Here is a 19,778-nt window from a genome sequence, read left to right on the forward strand (position 1 = left end):
AATAGAACTTCCTGATGATCCACAGTAATTTTAATGTGGTGAAACACGTGAAGAGGCAGATCGAGGATACATCATTATAAGGACATTAATATATGAGGAGAAACTAGGACAACCTCTCAAGACAACAATGTATAATTTTGTCAAAACGATGGCTTTAACAAAGAGCACAATAATGAATGTATGATGCAAAAAGAATGTTTATTTGAAAAATTGACAATTTGTATAAACAGAGTACAATGAAGGAATCTTACATAAAGGATGTGTGGCTTAATAATAAATCATGATGTATTTTTTAATCATCCTGTGTTGGGTACACATTTTGAGAAAAAGATAAAATAAAATGTACTGTACTAAAAGGAGTACAGACACTACTATATTATTTGTCTGGTGCACATACCAACCCTCAATATCACTAGAACTGTAGCCGACCAAGTGAACTGAATCATTTGTAGAGATGGGTACCACAAAAGAAAGTACTGTGATGAGGAAAAGCAGGACAAAAAGTAATGAAGATCACAAGTTAGTAATCCAAACATACCTAATGTGACAGCACGTCCCAAGGATGTATGGGCAGGGATTGGACCTGGGCCAGACAGAGCAAAGTGTTTTGCTACATGATAATCGCAGCAAAGCCTATTTACAAGAAAGGTACTGAGGCAGTTAGAGTAAGCAGTTCAGCATGTCTTCAAATGTCATCAATAGGGCTCAAGTCCTGAGAAAAGTGTGGGGGATCAATAACATACACACAGGCACTGAAAGTATTCTAAAGTGAAATACGCAAATGTAATTCAACTGGCCTTTCCTATTAGAAGAAAATTCAAAATAGAAATGAGCATTGTCTTTCACAAAATGAATTATCAATACCCAGAGAAAAAAAACAGCGTGAGGAGATTTTTCTATAACACTGCTGGCAAAGTATGAAAGGTGTGCACCTTTTAATGCAAAAATCTATTTTGAAATATTCTATTGAAAGCAAAATAAAAAACACAAGATATTTGCTATGAAGACACTTACATGTGGTTTTGTTGGTTAGTGCGTTCAATACCTGGTGGGTGAATAATTGAGAAAACAAACTTTTTTGCATGCTGGCCTCAAAAACACCCAAGAGGGATGGAGTTGGCACTGTGCAAAAAGTGGGCAGACATTGGCAACCCACATGTAAATCAGCACTTGGCCAGGTAGAACCTCTTTAGTCCAGCAACCGCTTTTCCCAACATTCATGGACCTGGTAAATCATCACAACAAATTTGCCATCTGATCCTTTACCCCTCGTAACTACAATGTTGACATTCAACAATAGTTTGTTTTATAAAAACGCACTTGAAAAGTACACACTTCATAATTAAAGTACTCCAGCAATATAGGATTCCTTATAGAAATATGTTAAATAAAAAGAGTACACATGTTGTATTATTTTAACCCCATCTTGAAGACTACAAATACCAGAATGCAATTCCACAAAATTATTAAAAAAACGTCTTGTAGGCTGTCTTTCAAGACTTAATCATAACAAAACAAATGTGAAATGGTAACCTTTGCATCATTTGACAAAGGTACACTTTATATGATGCCAGTGAAATGTGACATTCTCTGGAAAAAAAAAGTATTTAACAGACCAAATCCTGACATATGAATACTATCGAGCTAGTGCACAACTCTTTTTTGTCAACAAATTTTAATTGTCATCTGTAACTGCTTTCAGAATAAGATGCCTATTTTCAAAACCTTGTCCAAAACAGAGGTTCTTAAATGCACCATGACAAGTCCTAACTGTGAGGCCCCATGCAGGCTGATGGGCTACTGGAGAGGTGACTGGGAGGTATTTGTTTCTAGGAGCACATCACAGGGGGTTTGGAGACAACAGCACGGGGTCGATAAAACACGCACAAAGAACTCACTGCAGCTGGCACGTGCAGGGACCCCAAGAGCATGGGGCCCTTGGCAATGGCACAGACTAAGAATGCCTTGAGCCAGTGCTGCGTGCAGCACACTCACAGACAGCAGTAGAAACCAGCCTTTGTAGTCACAATCGCTCGACGCAAGGAGACAACAGGAGTCAGGCACACTTGAGCCATAATGGCAACAGGCGCTTGTAATTCCGGCCACCCACCATGCCCAAAAGAATGTGCATGCTGTATGTTCTTGTCATACCTGCCAGCAACACAACACAAACACCTCTGACCCACCTGCAGGAGGAATTATTGATCCACCTGTGGCTACATGGTAAGAGGGAAGGAGTCACTGCTGGGAAAACAGAGCACAGATGAATGGTGCCCCCCTAATAGTTAGGGGGGAAGTTACTAGCGGGTAACCAAGTTTAAACCCTTAAGTGCCAGGCTATTAATTAAGTCTATGCAAATAGGACGAGCATACTCGTCCTTGACACTTAAGAAAGAGGGGTGTTCATCTGTTGCAGAATTATATTGATATAAATCTCGATTTTAAATATAGCCAGATTTTCTCTGCCATAAAATGTTTCTAATTTAGTATTGGAGGCAGTGCTTGTAAATATTGACAGTACATTAAAATGCAGAACTTATGTTATTTCATTTCAGCATTTGATGAAGTGTTACTAGAGTTATATGTGCCTTTATTATATTTGCTACCTTTCCTAACCTTGTCAAAAGAAAGATATCCTAAAAAGTATAAGGTGAAGGAAAAAGAGTATGAGACTCAAGGCAGACAATAATGAAACATGTGAGAAATCAAGAGGATACGAAAATAATAAAAAATAGAAATGTATAAATATAGGAAGGAGTCATAAAAAAGGTGAAAGAGTAAATTGAACACTGGGTTGAGGTGAACAATAAGGAAAGGTGTCTGTAATGATGGATGGGATGTAAGAGAGTTATCAGTAAAGAAAAAGATGGATTGCCAAAAGAAGGAATAAAGAGTAGGTCAGAGTAAGCTAGACACAATATTCTGTGGAATTTTTTTTCAAAATATGACAGAAACTGGCCAAACAATTGTAATGAAAACCCTGAGGGGTGGTCCAAGATATTAAAGCTACTCTACGAAAAGGCTGATAAGGAGTGTACTATCCCAAAATCATGGCAGCAGTCTATTTTAGTACCACTATATAAAAAGGGCATTCAAACATCTACAGCAAATTATAGATTGCTGTCCATATTAGATGTAACTGCAAAGTTACCTCATTTGTATTGAAGGACCTTCGTAGGTAAGTAGAAGGAGCATGTACCTTTCATCAAACTCAAAAGGGGGCGTGGCTTGCATAATTTGACAGGTGACCACACCCCTTTACCCCAGAAGTCCAACCCTGGGAGTGACATCATGGGGATTGCCAGGAAGTCCCACCCCGGAAGTGACATGGTGGTTGCCCGGAAGTCCCTCCCTAGCAGAATGTCTGTGCTAGCGGAAGTCCTGCCCTAGGGGATGTCCCGGTGCAGAAGTGATGTCATGCGGGGTGTGCCGGAAGTGCTGCCCTATAAAAAGCCCATGCCCGGAAGTGACGCAGTGGGTGTGAGCCATTATTTTGTGCCTAGGGGTAGCACTGCAAGGGATGTGATGTTAAGGCTGTGTTCCGGAAGTCCCTTTTAACTCCTACCCTAGTAGTGACCTCATGGGATCCCCCGGAAATTATGTAGGGTTGGAAGGTCTAGCATGGATGGGTGCAAGAGGTGTTGTAACTGGAAAGGCCCACCTGTTGGTTGTGAGTGAAGGGTATGACTGGTTGGACCCGGTAGTAATCTGTGTGAAGCCCTGTTGGCACCAGTGTATGGGGTGTGAGGAGAAGACGGCAAGGGTGTAGATGGGTGTGTTGGACCATCCCCTGGTAGGTGCAAGACCCAGGAAGTGGAGATAAGGAACCGGGCACTGAGAGATGATGCAGGTATTAACCTGTGATGTTAGGGGTGGTGTGGGGCAGGCCAGGGGAGCGCTGTGGGGATAATGTAGTCATGTGCCCTCCCATAGTGGCGGAGGGGCGGAGTGAGGTGCATATATAGAGAAGGCACTCTGGAGAGAGGTATACAGTGCTCCTGGAGACTGGCCGCACTGTTTGCATAATGCTAGAAATACCCTGAATTATGAAGCATTACAGCTACTACTCTAGGAATACCTTAGGGAATGATGATTGCAACACTACTGAAAAGTACGATCGTCCGAGAAGCCCAAAAAAAACAATTTCTGTAGCTGATGAGGAATCATGATGCCCTGCCGTTAGTGGTATGGAGTATGAAGATGACTTGAGCCAGGGCGTTTTTTTAATGAATCTTGGTGATATGTCGCCTCCTGATTCCCACCCTTTCAAAGCTGTTGGTGAATGCTGTGATGGTGTAGAGGCGGGTGTAACGGATGCAGACTACACAGAGGCAGATCTCAAGGCTATGGACGACTCTATGAAGACTCCTGAAGAGTCCTTGTATGCGGTCCTGGGTGTCCTGGAGGAGCTGTTTCCAGAGGCGGCCATGACCCCGGAGTTGGAAATAATTTCCACTGAAGATAGGCTTTTTATGGATGTAGCTGATGCTGTGGAGGCTGGGTTGTCTATGGATGCCGATGATGCTATGGAGGCAGAAGCTGTGGGGCCTGCCCTGTGCAATCTGGTATGTAGGAAAAGGGTGTGTCTGTTTGAACCTTGTGTAAAAATACATATTGAAGAGTTGAACTTCTTTCTTTTTTGAATTTTGGAAAACGGCAGATAAAGTTGACGGTGCTGAAAGTCAGCGGTCTTCATTCAATACCGTCAATTCTTACTGTGTGTGCTGTTAAAAAATGATCAAAAGTCCAGCAGCCCAAGCCAGTAATAGGTGTAAGAAGTATGTCTGCTTAAAACGCTTTGAAAGTTCTGATGAAGAAGAAGAAACTATGACTTTTATGGAAGACTCAACTGTTCAGGCTTTTGCAGCCTGTGTAGTGAAAGTATGCTTGATGCGTGATTATTACCAATGGTGTTACGAGCATAAATGCGATGACTACAAACAGGATGCTTATGACTGTTTATTTCCGTATTATCACGTTAGAGCAATATGATGTATATGTTTTATGTTGAATTCATATAAAGCTTTTCAGCTGCTTAAAGCTGTCTATAAAGGCATGGGCATGTGCGTACATGCTAGTGTGGAGAGTGTTTTTATCAAAAACATTGATAGAAATATACCATTGCTGCGATCCAGAGAAAAAAATGAGATCTTTACAAATGGCTGGTTCCGTAGTTTTTAGAAAGAGGGTACCCCGGTTAATGGAAAAAGATTTTTGTGACCTATACACTTTTGGGAAGACCAACAAGCCTTATCCAGCACGCCGGAAACCGTTTTAAGGAGAAAATAAATACCAAGAGTGTGCTCCTTATATGTGTATATTTGTTTCTAGGATAATATTTCTGAAGGTCCAGCAATGCGTGTGGATCGTAAACTGAGACCAGGGCGTGTATCTGTGGAAAAGCTGATATACGCTATGCTGAAAGAGCGGACATTGGAAATCGCCCCAGATACTCTGAAATATTTACAGATACCTACACCCAGACCAGAGCCATTTTGTAAAAGTGTCATGTATATAGGTAACATATGTACCAACACCTGGATACCGGTATTAGATGAATACTGGCATTTGTACAAATATGATATGCGTTCTCTATACCTACACCCTAGAGCAGCATTAAAACAGCTTCTGGAGCAATTGTATGAACATTACTTTAGCATTAAAGGATACTGTTAGGCAAAGTTTGTATGCAGTCCCCTTTAGGACCACTGCACACAACTAGGACTACAGGTGTAAGCAAACCAACCGTTGGTATAAGTCTGTACTACACAGTTTTGGTAGTGTTGCTGAGCAGCCAGGCTTATCTCAAGAGGGGAATGTGAGCTGTAATGATGTTAAACAGAACTCTACAATCACAAGTATTCAAATAAACTCTTACACTAGAGGTTTCTTGGTAAAACAAGTATTAATTTATTCCACAGTCAGTTATAAAACATTCACTAGAAGGAGGCAATATATATCACACACAAATATACTTCAGTACTTTACACTGTACGTTTCTGAGGCATTTATACTACTTTGAAGGAGGAGCAAAGTAGTTCTGGTAGTTAAACAGAAAAGTATTTGCCAAAGTTCTTAGAAGTAGTTTGTAAAAGAAAGAGTCATATGTTGGGTCACAAGCTGATTAGGCCTGCGAGTTGGGAACGTTTCAAGCACTTTCACCGCGAGAGGTAAGTACTCTCAGTCTCATTTCATAGTACCTTACAAATGAAGAAAAAGATGCAGATCAAGACTTCTGTTCCTGCAGTTCCTGCCGATTTTGCTGTTCCTGAGCCTCAGTCGTGGGGACAAGAGGGAGGATGTCGGGGGACTCTTGCACTGCACTGGGACTGGTCAAAAAGCTGGCAACTGGCAAATCTTCAATTCCGGTAGCTGTAGTCAAGCACACAAACTGGTGTCCCTTTCCCTGGTTATTCGATTTCCTGCAGCACTCTGAGGAAAATCCAACCAGCTCCGAGATTGGTATGCAAGTGGCTTAGTGTTGAGTTGATTAGTCGCACCTACTCAAACGGAGAAGTCGTCCTTGCAGGGGCTTCTCTGTCAAGGTGAACATGGCAATTCGGACCTGCAGCAGGGCTTCACCGGGCAAACCAGAGGTCCAGGTGTTAGACAGAAAATCATATCGTGCCTCCTTTATTGTACATCTTGGCCTAAGACCAGTCGCTCTGCGGAGAAATCCACGCTTCAAGGTTCTGACCTTAGATCGATTTAGTTGCCATTTTAGGTTCATCCGCCATCTTGATTCTCGCTCCAATGTCACCCTGTGTTCTAAAATGGTGGACAGTGTTCTTCTGTTAGTAACATGGCCGTCTTGACCTCTGTATGCATGTTAATGCTTAAACTGCCCGTAGGCCAAATGTTAGGGGAATGTACTGAGACCTTGTCCTTCGTTGACCTGTGGATAAAGGATTACCTGTGCCAACGATACTGATCCGCAAACATATATTAAGCATAATGTTGTGTAAATACTAAACGTGAACATTTGTTGAACTGCATTGTATTAAAATATGTACTAAGGCTTATGTCCTCCCTGATACTCTGATCCTCCACCGCCCTCCCCCCCCCATCTTTTATCCTCCTTATCTTGCTTCTCTACCCCTACCTTCTCTCCTCTTAGGTCCCCTCTCCCCGCCTCTCTCGCCTTCACCTTATCTCACTTCCTGTTCCCCACTCCATTCCCATCTCCACCCCTTTTTCCCTCATTTATCTCTGCTGGCAAATTGTTCTAGTTGCTGTATTGATGGTTTGACTCATATCTTGTATTTGCTTCTACTGTCATTGTATTCTTGTTGTTATAATGTACAGCGCTTTGATGTAAAGCGCTATATAAATAAAATAAACATAAACATAACATTTTAGATCCTAGAAAATACTGTTGCTATTGTGACTTGTTGAACATGTAAACTGAAGGTGATCCATATGCATATAGCTGGGCGAGTCAGAGATGAACTCGTCACAAACCCTAGAATGGGAATTATTAACGTATAGTGGGGCTGAACATCATGTTACAAAACTGTATAAAAGAGCATGTATTCTGATGTTCAGCCCCACTCACTTCACACATCGAACAGGGCTGGTATTCACTGTGTTGTACTGAGGGCCTGATAGCTATCTGTTACTTTGTCCTTTGAAAACTGTTCAGTTGTAGAATAAAGATCTGTGTATCTCTGTTAACCCGTGTTGGTGTATATCCTTTTGAGGGTACTCAGCCTCGATATTTTCTTTCGTTTTTACAGATGGCGCCCGAACAGTGGCCAATCAATGGTAGTTTTGAAATCCCTTGTATTGAATACTTAGAATATTGGAAAAAAGAAGCTTTACAGCAGCTCAAGAGTAGAGAAAAACATGTGCACCGTCATAAAACGGACGCTGAAAAAGCGTTGTTATATGACCAAAATAAACAGTCTGAGTCAGCTAGGAACATGGATAGGGCTTTCTCACTTGGTATCCAGAAGATCTATCCCTCTAAAGACTTTCATGTTTCTGACAAACACTGCGCCACCTCTGTATGTTCCTCTTCCTGCTGTTATTCGTCCTCCTGCTCCTCCTGCTCCTCCTGCTCCTCCTATTGTTCCTCTTCCTCCAGTTGTTGGTCCTCCTTTTGTCACTGCTCCTCCACCTGCTCCTCCACCTTTACCTGTTGTACCAGTGATAGCACCTCCATTGAACTTGCCTACTCTCCCTCTTCCAAGTGATTCTACAACGCTTGTAGTAGATCGGGGAGTGGGATCGAGGGCGTCACTCACAATACTGTGTTTACTGATAAAAAGCGTAAGTTCACTGCGTGGGGCAAGCATTGCATTGAGAATGGGTGATCAAGCTAATGTTTTTGCCACACTTTTTAATACAGACAATTTTCCTGAGAAAAACGTTTTTATTGAGGGATTAGGGATTCATTTGTGTGTAACGTGGGACAGGTTAACTGGTACGGATCTCCCACAAGGGGTGAGGAATCTGAATACTTTAGCGTTTTCTAGAGACACTGCGGAGTAAGTGACTGCGCATGTTGAGAGGGTACTTGAGTATAGAAGGGAGCTGGAAAGGTTACAGAATAAAGATGAAGATGGAGATAGTATGGGTACTATGTTTGTACAAAAACGGTTCTTTCCTTGTCGAAAATCGATAACTGAGGAAACACGGATTTGCACGAAAGATGTGTCTGAGATCCATCTAATCGCATCAATAACGTCCGTTGAAGTATATGACACGTATAGTCAGTATACGCCAGAAATGCAGAGGAAAGTGATACAGGTATTGGTAGAATACCTACAGGATGAGTGTGTAAAAAGAAAGATTTCTTGTCCCGCAGAGTTATTGAGTATTTACAAGAGAGCTTTTTTGTTTGACACTTCGACTGCTTTAGCGCTCGACTTGGCTCTGTTACTTAGTAAGCGTTCGGAGTTGCCTACTTCTCAGTTGCCTCAGAGAGGTCCCTCCGACATTTGTCGAAAAAGTCGAGGTCCGAGCGGATATCGGAACGGGTGCGCAAGCCTCTGACATTCCTGCAAATTATGTGTCACAGTTCGTTCATGTCCCGTTCTCAAGACAGGAAGTGAACAATCCATTCCCGACCTGGTTACCGCCGGACTCGTATTACCATTTCGCCTTCGTGACTCCCAGAATTACCGGAGGCATCACAACCCCGGTGTCCCGGGAATTCCGGAGGCGGAATTGTGTTAATCCCCATCCCCATTGAGTCCCATAGGACTCAATGGGGATGGGGATCATGGAAACACCGGCACCATCTCGTGATGGTGCCGGTGTTTCCTCGTCCGCCTGCAGGCGGACGGTGTTAAACCCGCCAGGTGAGACCTGGCCGGTTTGACGCCTCCGCCTGCAGGAGTTGTGATCGCCCGGCATGGAAACAAAGGTGGCGGCGGGTTTACCGCCACCGTTGTTTCCATACCGGGCGAGTTAGAATGAGGCCCAAAGAGTCTGTTTTGCAATCATCGGTATTCACCTTGGGTAATATTGATTTGTTATTTCCTGTACTTCTGCCTGTCGACTTGTGGAAACATATTAGAACTGTAGATGATGCGCCAAGGTTAGGAGATACATGGACTAATATATCGATGGAGAAAGGCCAGCTGGTGAAAGACCGCCTCAGGTGATATTAACTTTGCCTGACAGAATAGTGGCGAAATTGAAAACTATAATTCCCGAAAAGAGAATTATTTGGGACAAGCTTACTGCCTGTGTCCAAGGAAAGTCTGAGGGTGCTACCGAGTTCTTTAATCGGTTCGAACAGGTATTTTCGGATTTCAGTGGACAAGACTTAAGCACAGAGTCTGGGAAAAGATTATTCATAGACAAATTTGTGCGTGGATTGCTGCCTGACATTCAGTCGCAAATGATGTCTTCTGAGAGCGCTTGGCAAGCGAAGTCTCAATCAGAAGTACTGCACATGGCTCAGTACTACGAGAATTGTGTCAATAATGAAAAGGAAAGAGTCGAAAAGAGAAAGGGTGATCTAAAGACTAAAGTATTATTGCAGCAATTTATTTGAGGCCCTAGAGGTGGTAATTCAAAATTTAGAGGTCGGTATGTTCCACAGGGTAATTCGCCCTTGGGTCCTGTAAACATTAACCAGTATGCTTATTGCAGACAAGAGGGTCATTGGCATGCACAATGCCTGATCCTCCGACAGAGGTCAAATAACACATTTGGGAATATGGGTAGACGATCCAGAGGTCGCCCGGGTGTAGCGGGCCCTGTTAGAGGCCAGTTTTCACAGGATTCACAGCAACCTTTTTCGCAGGACAATCAGGCATTAAGTGTGGATAATGGGAACATTTTTGATCATCCTTCTGCCGCTTACCTCTCTGAAGAACTTCCTTTTAGTGACATTCTGTTTCGCTAGGATTGCCCGAAGCAGGGTTTGGAACCAACACCTATTCCCGTTAATCAGAAAGGTCCCTACGTTGAAATGTTAGTCGGAAATAGGAAACATCTATTCTTGATAGATACAGGGGCGCAGAAGTGTTCCATTGATCATTTGCGGGTTCCAAACATTCCACTGTCAGGGCAAACCAATGTTTCTGTAGGGTTTTCTGGCACACCGGTTGTTTTCCGGTTTCTTCGCCAGTACCTATTTCTTTGGGTCCCTTTACGGACCATTGTCCATTCCTTTTGACTACGAATTGTGGAGAGAATTTGTTGGGGTTGAATCTGTTGAAGGAATTAAATGTGGTAATTCATTGTTCTTCTGATGGAGTGCATTTGACGATTTCACCACAGCAACTTTCTGTCTCTCAATTCTTGACCAGACATTTGCCGCTGGAATTTAGTGATGTTCCGGAGTGTTTATGGGCAGTTGACGACAATGATGTCAGTGTTTTGCAAATTGAGCCTGTTAAAATTGTCTTGAAACATGGAGTGAAGCTGCCACGTATTCCACAGTATAAGATCTCGGTTGATGGTGAGCAGGCTTTGAAATGCATCGTCTCCTATTTTGTGCATCGAGGGGTGATTGAGGAAATTGCAGGTAGCTTGTGCAATAGTCCGATTTTGCCCGTGTACAAAAAAGGTGACAATGCAATTCCTTTTCGTTTCATAATTGATCTACGTGCCATCAATAAGATCGTCGCCCCACAATTTCCAATTGTGCCTGATGTGACGACGATATTAGCCATGATCCCGGCTTCAGCTATTCACTTTAGTGTTGTGGATCTAAAGAACGCTTTCTTTAGTATTCCTTTACATAAAGACAGTAGATACTTGTTCACGTTCACCTTAGGGGGGACGTTCGTTTACCTTCACCCGTGCTCCGCAAGGTTACACGGAAAGTCCTAGCATCTAAAGTAGGGCTTTGAAAGAGCAGATCGACACCCTTGAGTTACCCTCTACTTGTACACTGCTTCAATATGTTGATGACTTGCTTTTAGCTGCTGACTCAGAGAGCGCTTGTAAGGAGGGTACTTTGTAGGAGGAAAAGGGAGCTCTTTTGCTGATCAGATAGCTAAACAGACTGCCACTGATCTCTCTTCAGACATGTATACTTCAAGGGATGCCACAAATGCCTGTACTATGGATGAGGTTATTGGTTCCGTAAGGGATATCCAAGCCGATGCCAGTTTGGAGAGTCTAGAAATGGGCTGAGGATTTGGGGAAACTTGATGATGATGGGTGTTGGGTGGACAGAGTTGAAGGGAAGTGGCTACTTCCCGACGCATACATTATGATGATGGTTGTTATGGCTCATGGTCCCACACACATATGTGCTCGTAAAATCACTGAAATGTTGGGAAAAGTATGGGTAAATGACAAAATCTCTAAAGTAGCTGAATGCTTTGTTCAGGAATGTATGATTTGCTTGCAGCACAATGTGGGAAAGGGCACATCAACTCCTAGGGGTAGTTTTGGTCCACCTTCTCTTCCCTTCGAGGTCATCCATTTTGATTTTATTGAGATGGAACATTGCAATAATCTAAAGTATGTCTTAGTCATCATCTGTGCTTTTAGCAAATGGGTCGAGGCTTTTCCTGTTAAAGACACTACAGCCATGACTACTGCAAAGACTCTGTTAAAGGAATACTTCCCGAGGTGTGGGTTACCAATAGTCATCTGGTCGGACAATGGTCCACATTTTATCGCTGCCGTAATTCTGCAGATATGCGCGGGATTACAGATCGATAAACGGTTCCATTCGGCTAGACATGCTCAGAGTGCTGGACTAGTGCAAAGACACAATGGCATCATCAAAAACAAGCTCGCTAAGACGTGTGCCGGCACCAAACTAAAATGCCCAGACGCCTTACCGATCATGTTGTTATCAATGCGAACAACCCCTCAAACTAAGACTGGGCTCTCTCCCTTTGAGGTGGTTATGGGGAGGCCTGCCAATATTTGTAACAATCCAAAATGTCGTTCTTTGCGAGATGTCGAAAATGTACTTCTTTCAGATTATTGTAGCCAGTTGACTAAAAACTTGTATTTGATTTATCACCAGGTGCAAGAGGCTTTACCTGTACGATACGAGGGTCCCGGTGACAGCATACAACCTGGGGAGTGGATCCTCATAAAATCCTTTGAGCGATCTCCTTGCCTCACACCTCGTTGGCGGGCCCCTTCCAAGTCCTGCTGGTCACACAGACTGCGGTGCGGGTAGCAGGCCGGAAGAATTGGATCCACACGACGCACACCAAGAGGATTCCACACCCAGTGCCACACGCTACAGAAGACACTGTACCCCTTACCAGTACTGAAACCAATGATGCCGAAGCAGTAAACAGCACCAAGAGTGTGTTGGGGATTCTCCCTGAGCCCTTGGTGCCTGGGGAAACAGCCATTTTGCCTCCACACTCTCCAACAGTTTTGTTTCCAGAACTTGTTCTGGATCTTTTCACTCATGGTTCGTCGCTTCCAGCGGGAAATGACGACAGATTGTTCTCAGATCACTCAGTACCAGGGATAACAAGGTACGATCTGCGTCCGAGGAAATAGACCTACTGCATGGTTCGGCTGTGCGTTCAGAGAAGAAAAAGTCATCGAGGGCTTGCCCTTTTGGCCCGATCAATTGTTCATAAGGGGATTCTGTTGGCTAGGGTTTGTGGAAGGACTAAGAAACCGCTTGGCCTGGAGGTCGCCAGCTAATAACACTGGTGCTTTCGTTTGGAGATTACAATGTCTGCAACCGTTCCCGCTCGTACAGGACTGATAAAAGAACGTGTGACCAGCTGTGAAAATGGACAATCCGTTACGTTGGCCTCAAAAATGTCCTGCTGTCTCGTGATAATATTAATTGGTTTTATAATAGTCATTGTTTTAGGCTTCTGGAATCTAGAAGAAGTACATCCACTTGAGAATTTGTTGCCGACTGAAAATGTACCTACTGTTTCTACTCCTTTCGTGGATCTGCACACTCTATCTCCTAGAGGCTCTCAGCACAGACAGAAATATTATAATAATAGACTACTACTCATTATGAATGCTACACATGCCATCTTTAACAAATCTAATTGTTGGGTCTGTTTACATTTACCGCAACACGAGGATAAAGGGCTAGGTTGGTATATTCATCCTCTACCTTTGACAACTGCATGCTATGCTTCTCTTAGAGCACTATTCTTTGGTCGCTGGAACGATAGCATCTCAGGGAACTTTGATGGGACTAATATGAACCAGTTTGAAAAACGTGTTCTAACTCCCTTGGGATGTTCGCTCTTTGCAAATAGGAGTAAGCTTAACTTTGCTTCTATTAGGCCTTTCGATAGACTGTCCCGTCCTTTTCAATCTTTGATCTCTTTCAAGATGGCTCCTATAGGCAATAAGGATGCCACGCCTCCTTCCTACACCGTCAACCATAGCCACGATTCAGTTTCTTTCTGCATACAGAGGAATGGTACTCAGTCAATGGGTGATTTTAAAGGTTGTGCCAATGTTGCGAATTTGACTGGTGAGGACAGACCTTTGTATGTAGGCGAACCCGTCTACTTTGTTTGCGGTAATGTAGCATTTCCATGGCTACCCAGGGATTGGCAGGGAACTTGTTATTTAGGGATTCTGTTACCCGGGGTATTCATAGCCAGTACTGTACAAATTTCGAAGGCTCGTCCACGGCGGGACGAGAATGGTGACATTTCAGCACAAGTTCTGGGCGATGTAGCGAAATCCTTTGTGCCATTTCGGGGGCAAATAATGAATTCTGAAGATATCAGGAGACTAGCGAGAGTACTGGAGAGGACCATCAACCGGACCACTGACATACTCTATAATATGACTCTAGAACAGAAAGCAATAAGGTTAGTAGCACTTCAGAACCGGATGGCATTAGACGTCATCCTGGCTGAACGTGGAGGGGTATGTAAATTAGTGGGGTCCGCATGCTGTGTTTTCGTTCCAGATTCCTCCCCAATTATCTTCAAGGCAATACAGAATCTGCATGTCCTAAGTTCAGAAGTGCATGTTCCCGAGGGAAACTGGGATCTTAGCGCTTGGTTCTGGGACTTCTTGCGATCTTGGGGTTGGAAATTACTTTCGGTCTTGCTGATCATTTTAGGAATTATGCTGTTTCTTTGCTGTTGTACACAATGTCTTCCTGGTATGTGTTCGATGCTAGGGGGATGTTGCGCACAGGCCATGGGTACATTAGGCCGCAAGGTATATGCCCCAGACACATGAATATGTGTTGAAAGAAATCTTAGTAACTGATCTTATGGCAATTGATATCTCCGATAGTGATTCAGGATGTATGGACGCTGAGACGTGGAGTTACTCGTAAAGTGACTAGAAGTAGTATAGCGCTTGGCTTAGGCCAAAAGGAGGGTTTGTTAGACGGAAAATCATATCGTGCCTCCTTTATTGTACATATTGGCCTAAGCCCAGTCGCTCTGCGAAGAAATCTGCGCTTCAAGGTTCTGACCTTAGATCGATTTAGAACCATTTTAGGTTCATCCGCCATCTTGATTCTCGCTCCAAAGTCACCCTGTGTTCCAAAATGGTGGACAGTGTTCCTCTGTTAGTAACATGTCCGTCTTGACCTCTGTATGCATGTTAATGCCTAAACTGCAGTAGGCCAAATGTTAGGGTCATGTACTGAGACCTTGTCCTTCGTTGACCTGTGGATAAAGGATTACCTGTGCCAGCGATACTAATCCGCGAACATATATTAAGCATAATGTTGTGTAAATACTAAACGTGAACATTTGTTGAACTGCATTGTATTAAAATATGTACTAAGGCTTATGTTAGATCCTAGAAAATACTGTTGCTATTGTGACTTGTTGAACATGTAAACTGAAGGTGATCCATATGCATATAGCTGGGCGAGTCAGAGGTGAACTCGGCACGAACCCTAGATTGGGAATTATTAACGTATAGAGGGGCTGAACATCATGTTACAAAACGGTATAAAAGAGCGAATATTCTGATGTACAGCCCCACTCACTTCACACATCGAACAGGGTTGGTATTCGCTGTGTTGTACTGAGGGCCTGATAGCTATCTGTTACTTTGTCCTTTGAAAACTGTTCAGTTGTAGAATAAAGATCTGTGTATCTTTGTAAACCCTTGTTGGTGTATTTCCTTTTGAGGGTACTCAGCCTCGATATTTTCTTTTGCTTTCACACAGGAGTTGCAGCAGGCATCTTCTTCAAGCTCTTCTTCGGTTCCTTCATCCAGTGGTCAACTCTGCCTTCCTGCCCAAAAGACTCGCCTTTTATTCAGTTCCCTCCCATTCCTTCCAGCCTAGCTGTCACTCACCCAGCAGGGCGGCTGTCCTTGGCGGACAGTCAACCAATCACGCCAGAGTGTATTTGGGTCTCCTAGGAGACTAAGCACAGGGAGTTTCGGCACCTCCCTCACTTCCTGCCTACCCTAGACACTCGGGCGCCAGTGGCGGTCTTCAGTCCTGAAGCCCGCCAAAGGCGAAGGAACAAAGGGGCCAAACCTGGTTTAGCGCACACAGACAAACTCTAGAAGGACCTTTCCAACAAGAAATGGGGAAAAAAGAAGACTGGGACCTGTTTAAACAAAGGGGTCTCAGACGCCATCTTGAAAAACATGGCTCCCGCGATTTAACGCTACCGGTGTTCGCGGTTGGGAAAAATCATGGTAGTTTGTTGTAAAACCACTGCCACCAGCCATTTCGAGAGGAAAGGGTAGCATTTGACTGCTACATAGGTTTCTAGACACAGGGTATACTAAGTAATCCCTCCAGCACTCTATTGTAAGATAGGATGTGCAGGGTGTAGGAATTTAAAAAGACTAGTAAAGTCAATTTCACTTTACTTTCCCTGGGAAACAGTAGTTTATCCCAGAGAAGGTATTTAAACCTTGGGACAGCCTAAAAAGACTTCTCTGTGTCACTGCACTGAGGGTGCTCTGTGACACAAATGAAAAGATAATGCCTATGGAGTTGTTTAGTCTCCATAACCAAATGAAACACAAGAGTAAAAAACACAGTGGGAAAAAGGCTCACACTCTCTCCAGGTTAAAAAAAACAAGTCTTCAAAATCCAGCAAAGTTGCTGGGGGTCTCTAAGGTGAAGGGAATTAGCACATTTATGAGAATTCTTTGTAACACTCATTCCCCCAAGACTAAGGAACAGGAGGATTTAATCCACCCTGGATGAATCTCCTTACTCCAGTCAGTCATACATTCTGGAGACACCATGAGCATTTTGCTGATTACACCCTGACCTGTGTTCAATGATAAAATCAAACCACTGTAGGCTGATTGACCATCTTAACAATATAGGATTTTACCACTTCATCTGCAAAAACCTTCTTAAGGGTTGGTGGTCTGCCTGAATCACAAAAGTAGATCCATACAAGTATGGTCTAAACTTCAGCAGAGACCACACAATGGCAAAACACTTGAGTTCTATGGTTGCCCACCTTGTCTCAGGTTCCTTCAGTTTCCTACCGATGAAGCAAATAGGGTGTTCCCTGCCTTTCTCATCTAGCTGACTCAGAACTGAACCTATACCTGTATTGGATGCATCTGTCTGCACAATGAAGGTTTGGCTATAGCCAGGAGCTCTTAAGACTGCAGCTTGACAAAGGGCTTTCTCAATTCCTTCAAATACCTTAGCACACTCCTCATTCCACCTGACCTTTTTGGGGAATTTGGGTGAGGAGACCACATTCAAGGGAGAAGCTATGGACCCATAGTTTCTACGAAGTTCCTATAATAACCAGTGAGACCTCTCACTTGGATTTGCGTAGTAGGGGTGGCCCATTGTTGTACAGCTTGTACTTTGCTAGGCAATGGCCTTATTTCACCTCCTCCTATCTCATGTCCAAGGTGGACCACTTTGCTCTTACCAATTTCACATTTACTTGCCTTCATGGTCAGATGGGCCTGCTCAAGAGCCTGCAATACATATGTGGTCAACATGTTCTTTCCAAGTAGGGCTGAACACTGCAGTGTTATCCAAGTATGCCATGCAGAAGTCCACCATCCCATTCAGAACTTGATTAACCATCCCTTGGAATGCAGCAGGTGCATTATTTAATCCTAAAGGCATAATCTTAAACTGATAAAGGCCTGCTGGGGGTTGAAAATGCAGTTTTCTCCTTGGCATGGTCTGTCAGAGCTATTTACCAATAGCCTGATTTAGGTCAAATGTACTGAGGTACTTGGCTGAACCAAGTTTATCCACTAGCTCATCTGTCCTAGGTAAATGATGGTCATCAGTCTTTGTGACTACATTTAGAGCTCTATAGTCCACACATAATCTCAAATCCTTGGATCCTGCCTTTGGCACTAGTACAACTTGACTAGACCATGGACTTGTAGATGGCTCTATTACCCCGAGATCAAGCATCTTGTTGACCTCTTCCTTTATGTGGGCTCTTACATGGTCTGACATCCTGTAACCTCTGCTTTTAACAGGTAAACGGTCACCCGTGAGAATATCATGCTGGCCCCAAGGGGTCAAGCCTGGTGATAGTGAAAACAGAGAGGCAAACTGATTTAACAGAGATTTGCACTCCTCCTGTTGTTCCAGTGTCAGTTTAGAAGAGAGATTAACTCCTTCTATCTTCCCATCTAATGGTTGTCCCCCGAGGAGGAGGTCAGGAAGAGGTTCACTCTCCTTCTCCTCCTGAGCAGAAGCTAGAGCAAAGACCCCACTTCTGGTCTAGGGAGATAGGCTTTCAGACGGTTGGTGCGAAAGACCCTGGGGGCCTCCTTAGGGTTGCCTAAGTCCACCAAATAAATTACCTTTCCAAGTTTTCCCACAACCTTGCAGGGTCCAATATATTTGTCCTGTAAGTCCCTCTGCCTTGTAGATACCATAACTAGAACTTGCTGGTCTTGAGTAATCTCAGCCATGTTGGCCTTCTGGTCATGCCAATGCTTCACCAGAGCCTGACCTGCTTTCAAGTTATCAGCTGCTTCTGTCATCATGTGTGTCATTCTCCTCCAGAGACATAGCACATAGTCAGTGACTATGACTGACTTGGGGGAAGGAGCACTATCCAACCCCTCCGTAATTAGGACCAACTGACCTCTAACTGGATGGCCATAGAGGTGCTCAAAGGCACTAAATCCAACTCCCTCCTGAGGGACTTCTCTATAAGCAAAGAGAAGGCATGGCAGTATAAGGTCCCACTTTCTTCTAAGGGGTTCCGCTAAAGCACCTATCACGCTTCATAGTTCTATTAAACCTCTCTACCAGTCCATTTGTCTGGGGATGGTAGGCAGTTGAGAACTTGTAAGTCACTCCACAGTTTTTCCACCTGGTCTGCATTTAGTGGGACATGAAGTTTGATCCTATGGTAGAGGTGACTTCCTTAGGAAAACCCACCCTGGTAAAAAGAATACAAAGTAGGGCCTTAGCAACTGCCTGAGCAGTAACAGTCCTCATAGGTATAGCTTCGGGATACCTAGTAGCATGGTCTACTACAACCATTATGAATCAATTACTTGAAGAGGTTGAAGGGTTTAAGGGACCAACAATGTAGATTTCTACCTTCTCAAAAGGGACTCCCACCACTGGGAGAGGCATCAAAGGTGCCACATTCCTAGCTCTACTCTTGCCAGATGTCTGACAAGTGTGAGAGCTCCTACAGAATTTATCTACATCAGACCCCAACTTAGGCCAGTAGAAATACTGAGAAATCCTTTCCTTAGTCTTCTTAAACCTTAAGTGACCAGCCAAAGGAATCCCATGGGCTAACTGTAGGAACTGGTGTCTTATCTCCTGGGGCACTACAAACCTTTTGTAGTACCCTGGTATAGACTCAGTAGGTCCGCTGTAGAAGAGGCCATCTTCCCAGTACAGCCTGTGCTTCCCTGACTCTTGCCCGTCCAGCTGGGAAGCTGCCTGTTGACAAAGTCCTTCAAGAAGGACACTCTCTTTGACCTAAGCTGAAGTCTGCCCTACAGGGGGCCACCTTCTGCCAGTAAAGACTGTAGCTCAGGATGGTCTTTAGGATCCAGATCTCCAAAAGGGGGAAGGTCTTCATCCAGCTCTGAATCTTCAGCAGCTGATTCAACCTCTCCTGGTTGTGTCTCACATTCAGCCTCAGCAGATGGAGTAGTCACAGGTGTGACTTTGGATAGTCCTCTCGGGATGTCCTTGTTGGATGCACAGGAGTGCTATCTTGCTTTTTCATTGAGACCTTGGGTTTCCCCTTTGTCTCCTTCTTGGAAATGGAAGTTGGCATTTCCTGCGGACTGGGTGTTATAGGTTCTCCTGTGACAACCTCTTGAGAGTCTTCTAAGGTACTCTCTCTGGCCTTCTTTGTCTGTTCCTGTTTCCTTTCACTGGGAGGATTGGGGGTGCTTGATACAACTCCCAGAGTTTTTAAGTCATTCCCCAGCTGGACTCT

This window comes from Ambystoma mexicanum, chromosome 9, assembly GCF_040938575.1.
Source record: "Ambystoma mexicanum isolate Mex_15411 chromosome 9, UKY_AmexF1_1, whole genome shotgun sequence".
In the NCBI taxonomy this organism is placed as follows: Eukaryota; Metazoa; Chordata; class Amphibia; order Caudata; family Ambystomatidae; genus Ambystoma; species Ambystoma mexicanum.